The 8,586-nt window shown below is 40.4% G+C and overlaps 1 long non-coding RNA gene across 1 annotated transcript; it reads right to left on the reverse strand.

Annotated features, from left to right (window-relative positions):
• Positions 1-443: 443 nt before the first annotated feature.
• On the reverse strand, positions 444-1,856 carry LOC118486441. Its single transcript, XR_004879152.1, has 3 exons — positions 1,597-1,856; positions 1,405-1,493; positions 444-517 (listed from the first exon to the last, which is right to left on the reverse strand). It is a non-coding gene; the product is annotated as an uncharacterized LOC118486441 (long non-coding RNA).
• Between the last annotated feature and the right edge of the window lie 6,730 nt (positions 1,857-8,586).

The following is an 8,586-nucleotide window of genomic DNA, read 5'->3' on the forward strand; positions in this document are numbered from 1 at the left end:
GCTTCCCCATGTGAACCACTAGACCCGTTTACCATGTCGACCACTGACTGAAGTAAGTTGGTGCCCTAATGTCAATGTCTATCATCATTGACGTGCCCAGATCCATTAGTTCACGCTCGTCCTCTGCGGCACGGTGTGAGGCTTGTCAAACCTAAATAGCACTATCAAACTAATGACCCGCTCGCCATTGGCCCGGCGATTAAGTCGATATAAAAATGAGGGACTTCATGATAGAAAGTTTTGGTCTAGTATCCGTGTTGTTCAGTAAAGAGGGTGTGTACGAAATCTCCAAACTAGGAGATAACGCAGGTTCTGATTAAATTCTTATCACATGTTGTCACCCTTCAATCAAGAGGGTGTGTACGTGTTCCAAACCCGGAGATCACGCAGTTTTGGTTTCAATCCTTTACCAATTCCCAACCCCTGGGGATCCCATGCCTTTTAGAAAGAGTGAACTCACCTTGGTTTGCTCGGTAAGACTAGATACATTACCCGTTCCCAGTTGGTCTACCAAACCCTATCATGGTTACCAAGAGTAATCAGTTTCGTAAACATACAGATCACATACCCAATGCACACATTGCACCATTAGCACACTAGAAATGCATGTAATATAATACTAATCATGAAAATTAAATATGCGCCTAACAGTTCATAACCATCACATAAAAAGCATTCAGATTTCATACATGTTAAAAGTTAACTAGGAGAGAGATGGAGGGAAATTAAGCATTTCAAAAATTTGCACACACACAACAACATGCTATATATATGCATTTTAATTAATTTAAGGGGTGTTAATGGGGTTAAACCATTTCCTTGGTGTGAGGTGAAGTGAAAGAGGGTCAAGTAGGTGATGTGGTGCCTACGTGTAGTGTAGTTAAGGGACGTGAAAATACACCCCATAGCCCAATAATCATTCCATAACAAAATTTACTTCACAATTTAATGCACTATATGAAATCAATGGCCGACAAAAAGTAATGTGTACAACAGTTCTCCACATGCAACCTTGATAAATTCTTATGACAAACACAAATGTAATTTGACAGCTAAAGACATATGATTGGCCGATCATTGAGTTCTCACATGGACTTGCATTTGTTTCACGTGAATGGCTGCCATAACTTTCTTAATCAAAATTCACAAAGAAGCAAAAAAACTCTGAACACAAAATCTCATATACACCAAACAGTTTCCAACTACTTAACCCAAAACAACAATAGGCAAGCAAAAATCAAAGGTAATATCATACTATAACCGCATATATTTACATTCTTTTAAACATTACAGTTATCAAACTTGTATGTATATTCATACTTTAATTTACCAAATCATCAATTGTGTACAAGTTAAGAATCACAAGACTACTTAACACCCCGAACTGTATCCAAAACAACTTACCGATTTCATTGCGGTCGTCATCGTAGTTGGTCATCTTTTTCAGTCAATTGACGCCACCAGGACGCTGCCACCGTCTCTCACTCCGGCTCCTGCGACACCACCGTGAACATCAGGATTACATCACCATAACTCATCTACAGTGACTAGATTAACAAATTTTTAGACGGAAGATCAGAAGATAATCAAACATACCGACGCTTATCGAAGCTCTGCCGGAGCTCCCCTGTCGATACCGTAACGCTCCGACGCCACCCGCTGTGGTGGTTCTCCATACCATCCCCATCTGGAACTCGTTGTGCGGGCCGGAAAACATCTCCGGTCGTCGGAGATGGAGAGAGTACAGGAAGGGTGCGTGTAAGGTGGTGCAAGAGGGGAAGAGGGTTTCAGGGGTGTGCGGGTGAGACGACGAAGAAGGGGTGAAGAGATTTAGAATTGCTTGTCGAGTAGATAAGGGCGCAGGAATCACAGCCGCTCGCTGGAAATCTGGACGAGAAGGAGGATGGGGAAAGTTGTGTGCGTTTGCGTTTTGTGTGTGGGTGGGTGAGTTTGGACTTTTTTTTCTTTTTTTTTAATCGAAAGTTAGTGTTTAGCATAACTTATATAGGTTAGGGTTTAGGGGACGTAGATGAGTTGGGTTGAGCTCGGCCCATGTATATTAATCCGTTAGATGTCGTGGCTTGTTTAATGCGAACTTGCCCAATTATATTAGGGAATAATTATAACAGTATAAACAGATATACATATATATGTGTGTGTATTAAATTAAGTACGTGTAGTCCGAGTTATCAGTTAAACGGTGCGTTCCTCTCGTCACGGTTCACTATTTAATGATAATAATAAATACGAAAATTACTAAAATACCCTTCTCTCGACAATGAGAGTACGCGTTGTCACATTTGCTTTGCAAGTCCGACAATTTATCACCTAAACTAACACATCTATCACACCTATCCGAACTTGGTTCATTGACACATACCTGACTAGATTCACTCTCAGATATTAACTCATTTGCCTCAGAATCAACAACCTCCCTTGTTGATTCATATTCTGATCCATCCTCGCTTGAACTTGAACTTTTACCATCTTCAACTGAGCTACCGTCATGTTCAGAACTGTCATCATTTCCCGAGGATTCACCATTGCTGGCATCTTTGACAATTTTGGCATAAAACGCCGTTTTTGTCTGACCATTGTAGTTTGGATCAAGAAATGATGGTACTCCAGTAGACCGATAGCTTTGCTCTGAGGCAACTGGTATTGGTTCACCATACATATTTCTTTCCATTTTTGGTTTGTGAATTTGGTTAGTAACCAATGCCCACTGATTTGCCGTAATAGAACACGATTGTGCTGATGAAGTAGGCGTGGGAGTCTAAGCCCATGAAGGAGATAAACCCTTGCTCGTATACTTGCTCCCTATATTTGAATCTGGAATCTAACGACCATACATATCTGCTGCCATTTTCGGTTTACTTTGATGAGAAGGATCATTTGAAGATTGAGATCCTAAAAGTGCTTGACCCCAAAGGTGTGTACTCATGATGAACTGAAAAACAACAACTTAACAACCACTTTGAACCAACTGATATTCACGAAAGATGATAGCCAACTAATAATATGCCACGAAAAATGATTGGACCACTAGAGTTACCAGGCCCAAATCAAATAACAGGCCCACGAATAGCCTCCAAGTAACATACCCACGAAGAATGATATACTCAATTTTATGAGCCCACTGTATTTCGTAGGTTACTTATTCGTAAGCCCACTAATGACACAAGCCCACAAAATATGTGTGACCAGACTAAGTATTTTGAGAAGGTAAAATGCTTGTGTTTTGAGAAAAAGGCCCAGACGAAAAACTAGGAGCCCAATAAGTCTCAAAGTTTAGTTTTTCGTTGACTTTAAATCACAAACAGAAAAGGATATTTTCAAAAGAAATCAAATCTTATACTGACAGTAGCTAAGTCACACCTTACTCTAGTAGGTAAGTCACACCTTACTCTTGTCACACTGTGTTTACCAACCCATCATGGTGCTTTGTGTCAACTTTTTCAAAGTAATATATTTTAATTACTAACAAAAATTCATCCATACCCACAAAGCAAATATAACTTAAAAACCCGGAAATTATGAAGAAACTGATGAACACTTGAAGAACACCAAGAATTCCGGTGAAATACATGATGATTCCGGCCAACGGAAAAATTTCCGAACAATGATTTTCCACTAAAGTTCAAAGAAAAACCTTTTCTTAACATGTAAAAACAAAAACTAACAAGGTTTTTGTGAGAACTAACAGCAAATCACCAAGATTTTTGAAGTTATAAATTGATTTTTCCCAGAAAGTATGACCTTCAAACACAAGAAAAACACTTGGTTTTAACAAGGAAGAGAGCCAAGGCTCTGATACCACTTGTAGGTCCACTAGCGGAGGATCTAGTCGCCTAATCCTTGTATACGAACAAACCCGGTTGTGCAGAATCCAACCGGGAAAGCAAATCGATATTAAGATAGACACGAGACACAGAGATTCAATGTTTAACACACACACTTGTATATATGAGTAGAGTTCAGGTTACAAGATTACACCATATAAGATTCACACACAGTAAACTCTCTCTCACTGTTCTCGGTTATCTTGTGCTTTCTATTCTATGTCTCTTGTCTGTCTTCAGTGCTGCTTATATAGAGGAACAGGACGACGAAATAGGATGCAGTCAACGAAACATCTCGACAAAACCTCATGGCCGATGAAAGATATTGGGGAGCCGACGAAAGATCATGTATGACGAAAGACAAGCAGGTCTTTCGTCATAAGCATGCAGATAACATGTCTTTCGTCAACAGCAGGTAACTTGGAGGTTTTTCATCAATCATGCAGGTGTTTCGTCGACAGCAGGTCTTTCTTAACAGTTACAAACACAGCAGCAAGCAGACAGAGACAGATCTGCAACATTCAGATTTTTAACATTTACAACATGATTCAAAGCTCGACAGAGGATATCGGGCTGTGATCTTCATTCCGTAATACGGACGAACTGAGACGAGTCGCATCCACAAAGTGTATCAACAATATAGTTTTACGTGTGTGTGCTATTTATATGTTACATGTGCATGTTTATTTATGTTTATGTTTGTGGTGATTAATCGAAACACAATCGCAATTCTATCGCAATGCAGTCAAATCGTAAACGTTAATTGCAAGTTATTCATGATAATTTTATGTTTGATATAGCGGGTATCGATTAAATTATTTGTAGCTATTGTTTAATACTATCACATCGCATACTCGCTTAAACGCATCGCAAAACCCCAACACGCGGAACGAAACGCCGAAACTCAACTCGTCGGACCACCACAGTCGATGGCCATTCGATCGAAGTGCCATCCGATCGCTGGCCTATCCGACACTTGTGCACTTTCCCTGTTTGGCAACCTATAAATACCCCCTGTCACATCATTTATGATGTGACAGCTCCCTCATTCGACCAGCAGCGTTCCAAACCACATTTCTCTCGATTTCTCGCGATTCTTATAAGTTTTCAACCTAGACCTAGTACTTCTATGATCTACACGCACTTCTTCATCTTTATCACCTTTGAATCTTAACTTTTAACCATGAAATCAGCGGATTTGAGGTGTTCTAGGGTGATGTCATCATGGAGTTCTTATGAACTTCAAGTTTTGGCCTCATTCCACCAAGAACAACTCATATCTGAAGGATTTCCACATGATTAAACAATGATTTTGCATAGATCTAGACATTTTCAAAGCTAAAAGGATTGAAAGATAGTTTTCCAACTTTCTTTTAACTCTTTTACACTCAATACCGATAGAATCGGAGCTCGTTCTGGTCTTCTACTCTTTTCTTAGGGAAGTATCAGTCTGAGATCTAGTTTCTATCAAAGAGGCAACCGGTTTCGGGTTAAACATGAACAACCGTCTCGAACCAGTCAACTGGTCGGATTAGGGTGATTCCTGTTTGATCGGACGACTTGGGACTTGACGAGGTTCCGTTGTTTAGTACGTTATCACATCATCTCGATCAGACTGCAAAACTTTCAAAATAATCAAGTTCAAGACGATCAGGTTCGTTGGGACGGATTGTCGTCTGATCGGATAACCATCCAATCGAACTGCAATCCGATCGGATTGCACTTGAGGTTCCACACTTAAAACAATTTCAAATTAAAAAACAAACTGAATGTCGAACGGATTGCCGTCTGATCGGATTGCCATCCGATCGAACGACTATCTGAATAGCAGACATTTGGAACTTCGACACTTAATCCCTTTGCCATCCGATCGAACGACTATCTGATTGCCATCCGATCGGATTACCATCCGATCGGATTACCATCCGACACCTGATTACTTTGCACCGTTTATCGTGCCGTTCTTCGCTTATGCTATCGTTAACTGTTCAGGCTAATCTCTCAGCACTCCCTTCAATCCAAGAGAGTGTTTACTTGTTAAGCACGATCTATGAGTATACTTGATCCCCTTTTGCTTTACGCACTTTTGGGTGTTACATACGTTACTTATTCAAATCACATCGAACACAAAACGCAAACACTATTTATACACCGATCGTTATTGCATGTTACGTGTTATTCGATGAATGCTTGTATGTTTTTTGATAACACAACGATTGTTGCCTGACACCTAAGAAACGATAGTACTATAGTTTGGACTCAGCACTTGTCTTGGACAGGGGTTGTTAAGTGTAGGTCCATTTTTACGGATCACCGGACAACGACGAGATCTTGTTTTGAATACCGTAACGACTGCGGAATCCACGTTACGATACAAACCAAGCGAGAGATAAACACAACACAAAAATTCAATGTTTAACACTCAAATGTATTAATACGTACGACGGTTACAAAGCAATGTTTACAAGATCTCCTTATAAACTCTCAGTGTGTGTTTTACAATGTATTCTCTTTCACTGTGTTCACTAACCTTATCTGTTTGTCAGGCTACCTTTTATAACCAACCTTATCCACAAGTCCGACGAACCTTACATTTGGGCCACGAACCTTCTAGCGAACATTCAAATATGATGAACTATCAATCTTCATCGCCTATAGGTCTTCATTGGGAAGTCTTCGTCGACATCATCAAGTGGACAAACAATGAAGGTTCGTCATACAATCTTTGTCCAATGCATGATGGTTCGTCAATAGAGTCTTTGTTGAGTGAAGACTTCGTCCAAAGTAGTCTTCGTCAACTTTAATCTTCGTCATGTTGAGACTTCATCACAAGAAGTCTTTGTTGTAGAATGTCTTCGTCACATGTAATCCATAAGATTCTTCGTCAACCTTGTAAAGCTAGTTCTTCATCAATTTAATAATGTTTCTTCAGCCAACAATTAATTCATTTAAACATGAATTCACGTGGTAATCCATAGTTGCATGGAATGATTAATTAGACATGACATCATCATGGTGATGTCATGGTGATGTGTGGACAGGAAATGGTCCGCGGCTCTCCGTGCTTCGCGTGTCGAACTCTAGGGCGCACGATGGAGGAATGTCGCCACGTCGGACTTGAGCCGAATCTAAGCGAGTCGAACCGAACCGAGTCGCGTCCATATAAAGTGTACCAAAAGACTCCCCCTTGGACGCCACTCGTGATGGTTCGTTCTTCACATTTGTCGGATCTTTAAAACTCTTCGTGTGTCACACGTGTGTCACAATCAGGGAGTATATCAACAAATTCCACCTTGAATGATGCTCGTGAAACTTTTGATCTTCAATACTTTTGGTGTTGATGAGTGATCAGCTGCAACTCGATCACCTTGATCTTCTGATTGCATCAATGTCGTGTCTTCACTTTACGGCTTTCATCTGACATGTTCTCTTCACATTTAGATACTTTGAATGCCACCTCTGCACATACAACAGAGCTAAACACGTAATAAGAACAACCGTTAAGTATAATCATTCGTTGAAAGTTTTCAAACGAAAACCTCACTAAGAATTGACTTTTAACAATATAAGCACACGACTCACATGAGACCACCTCTCAATCAAACAACCAACCGAAAACAGTTTGAAAGCTTAGAAAATATTCAGTTTTAATCCGTTAACTTTCTGTAGGTCCCTTTTCTCGGAGGATTACGAACCTAAACCTTGTTGTACAAACCTACTAGCGAGTGCGGAATCCAAGCTAGCAAGCAAACCGAGTTAGTAGCAAGTAGAGAAACAAACACACAAGTTCACCGATTAACACAACTTGTATTAATGCAATGAGGGTTCGGTTACAAGCTCAATGTTTACAGAAATGTTCTATAAACTCTCTAAGTGTGTGTGTGAGTTTTGGACAGAATGCTCTCAAAGCTCTCTATCTCTCGGATGTGCAAAATGGCAGAACTTACTCACACAAACACTGCATGGGTATATATATACCCAGCCCATGATGCCAGATCGAAGGATCCGATAGATGGTCCGAAGGATCATCTATCGAGGATAAGTTGTTCGAAACATCAGCATTGACCTCGAAGGATCATCCTTCGAGGTCTAACAGTCGAACTATATCTTTCGTGCACCTCGAAGGATCAACAGAATCCTTCGAGAAGCTATCCTTCGATCAGAACATCTTTCAATATACAAACTGTTGTCCAAGTCAAACCGGAGGATGGTTGACTTGGTCAACTTACAACACAAATCAGGACATCGTTACATACAGACCGAATACAGACAAAGTACAGACACAAGTGCACCAACAAACTCCCCCTTGGCTGTAGCTTTGTCTTTATCTTCTATGGTTGTAGACTCGTCTTGAACTTCGACGGTCTTTGGTCTTCGAGTTATCAAAACTCTGATGTCCTTTCAAGTCTTCAATGTCGGAGGATCTTCAAAGTCTTCACGTCTTGAAAGCAGAGAGTGTATCAACAAACTACCCGTATCATGTAGGAAGTGTGTTGACAAACTCCCCCTTAACATAAGCTCCCCCTTGAGTTATGCTCGTGAATGACTTGATCTTTATGAAGTGAGATCCTTGTGGTGTTGATGATGGTCAGCAGCTACTCGATCATCTTCATCTTTTGAGCGCCTTCTCGTCGTGTCTTCATTCCAAAGCTTGTCATCGACCATGTTCTCCCAGCCTTTAGAATCTGCACATGCAAGAAATCTAAACGCGTAATGAGAACAACTGCTTGGAACATAGTATAAA

Source organism: Helianthus annuus, chromosome 14 (assembly GCF_002127325.2).
Source record: "Helianthus annuus cultivar XRQ/B chromosome 14, HanXRQr2.0-SUNRISE, whole genome shotgun sequence".
Classification (NCBI taxonomy): Eukaryota; Viridiplantae; Streptophyta; class Magnoliopsida; order Asterales; family Asteraceae; genus Helianthus; species Helianthus annuus.